The sequence below is a fragment of the Chondrus crispus genome, genomic scaffold (assembly GCF_000350225.1).
Source record: "Chondrus crispus Stackhouse genomic scaffold, scaffold_8, whole genome shotgun sequence".
NCBI lineage: Eukaryota > Rhodophyta > Florideophyceae > Gigartinales > Gigartinaceae > Chondrus > Chondrus crispus.
In genome coordinates this window covers 247,134-249,635 of record NW_005178810.1, presented here as the reverse complement: position 1 = coordinate 249,635, position 2,502 = coordinate 247,134, and positions in this window count along the sequence as shown.

Sequence of the window (2,502 nt, the reverse complement as noted above, 5' to 3'; positions counted from 1 at the left end):
ACGTTTGAGTTGAGGTCCATGCCGGTGCGTCTCCGGAGGCGTTGGGCGTAACGAGACACAAACTCCTCCGGGACGTGAGTCCGCGCAGTCCAGGTGGGCGTGTCGTAATCCGCCCACTTGATGAGGAACTCGATAGTTCCGTCTTCCATATCTCGGTGCTTCAGTAGTCGCTCGACAGCGTACTGTGTTCCCTCTCTGACCTTGTCGGCAAGGTCAGCTGGGGTTGTTGTGCTCCCCCGTGGCGCGTCCGTCGGCGGTGGCGCGTACACGCAGCGATCTGCGGAGACCCGCTCAGTGACCCCATCACGATCGATCGTGATGGTTCGGCGGTCGTTCGCGATGACACGGTAGGGTCCAACCGCCGGGGACGCGAGCTTGTTCGATGTCCTCCCCCCATCGGTGGGGTTGAGGCATACGTACTCTCCGGGACGGAGTCGCGAATCGATCCGGCGTATGCGCTTATCGAAGTCGCGCTTGTAGCGAGCCTGCGTCCGACGCAGGCTCCCGTAGGCCTTCTGGATTTTCGAGTCCAAGGTCTGGAGGAACTCGGCGCGTTCGTTCCCTCTGTCGGCAGGGGGCGCGTCACCGTCAGCTCGTCGAAGCGAGAACTCCGGCGGTGGCCTGCTGAGCACGAGCTCGAACAGCGTCGTGCCGGTTGTGCGGTGTACGTGGGAGTTATACGCGTACGTAAGCGGCCCCACGTACACGTCCCAGTCATCTTGATGCTCGCCTACGTAGTTTCGTAGCATCGCGGCGATCGTTCGGTTGTATCGCTCGACTTGCCCGTTCGTCTGGGGATGGTACGCCGATGTGTACATATTAGTAATCCCCAGAACACGGCACGTGCTGTGGAAGAACTTGGCGTTAAACTGCGGTCCGTTATCCGACAGCAACGTGTGCGGGACGCCGTACTTAAACACCCACGATTCGCAGAACGCAACTGCGACGGTGTATGCGGTTATCGTGCGGAGCGCAACGACTTGCGTCAGCTTGCTAAAGCGGTCCGTGATCACGAGCAGGAACCGTTTTCCGGATTTCGTATTGGGGAGTGGCCCCAAGATGTCGATGGCCAGGCTCTCGAGCGGCCTCGTAGCTGGAAACAATCTCAATCGGTTGAGATGTTTCCTCAGCTTGACCCGGTTCATCGCGCAGGTTCGACAACCTCGCACTGTGGCGGCGACACCTGCGGCCAGATGGGGCCAGTAGTACTCGCGACGGAGCGCGTAGTACATACGGTTCTGGCCCGGGTGCCCCGCGATGACCGGGTTGCGGCACAGGCGAAGCAGCCTGGCGTGGAGCGTCCGAGGTACCACCACCTGCACAATAGCAGGGTCGAAGGGGTGTCTCCGTTTGAGCACCCCCTGGTGGTCCTCGAAGAACGCGGAGTCCCGGGACTCTGACTGTCGTGCCAAAACGGTTTGGCAGAAGTCATCCACGCGTTGCTCGTCAGCAATCTCCTCCATCGTAAGAGGGGCCGGAAGGTCGTCCTGCGGTGGGGAGTCGAGCGCGCCAGCCTCGGGGTCTTCGGCGCGCTGGATGTCGGCGGCGGGCACTTGGCCGGGGGTCGTTCGAGCCGATCCCTCCCTTGTCGACGGTGTCCTCTCTGCGGAGCTAGGTCGGCCAGCTCCTGCCTCCCCGGCTTGATCGGTCAAGTCGGTGACGTGTAGCGCATATGCGATCCCCTCGGCGACACGGCGATCGGTGGGATCTTTGGGGCGTCTTGCATCGGCCCACGCCTCACGCTCCGTCTTGTGCACGGGGCTTACGGAAGCCTCGGTGCCTTCACGGTCTGTCCGTGGCATCTGACCGACGGAGGTCAGGGTGTCTTCTCTTTCGCTCACACGCGCCGGGCTTACGGAAGCCTGGGCGCCTTCGCGTTCTTCGCCGATGGTGGTCGCCACCGGACTCACCAGGGTCTCCTCGTGGGGCGAAGCGTGCGCTACCACCCGAACGGTTCGAGAATCCTTGACGCGGGGGGCCGGCTTCGTCCGCCGACTGCCGGAGGAGATTGCGCATTTCGGGGCGCGTGTCCATCGGGTAGTGGTAGTCCCTGTACGCCGTGAACATTCGTTGTTCCGGGGACAGGAACTGGCACGCGTACATGGCGTGACCGTACGTACGGTATAGCCAACACACGTACGGGCTGCCATCTCCCGAGGCGAAGATCGCCGCTTCGCGTGCCTCCTCATCGGTGAGGCGGGGTACGCGAGGAGGAGCGACTCCTCCATCTCGATTCGAGATGTATAACTCGGCGACCCGGCGGTCCGTACAACTCGTCACCCTCGGGGTGCGCGCGAACGCAATCGCAAATCTTCCAGTCGATCTCGTTGATGCTGGCGCTGGAGGTCGGCCTCCCACGGACTTGCGGCCTCGCGCATTGAGGACAGGGTCGGCCTGCCACTCATCCTCTCCTATGTGGAGGGATGCCGCAGGCGAACTTGTCGCATGCGGCCTCGGGGTTCGATTCCCCCTCGCTGCCGGTTTCGGATCCGGCAGCGGCAA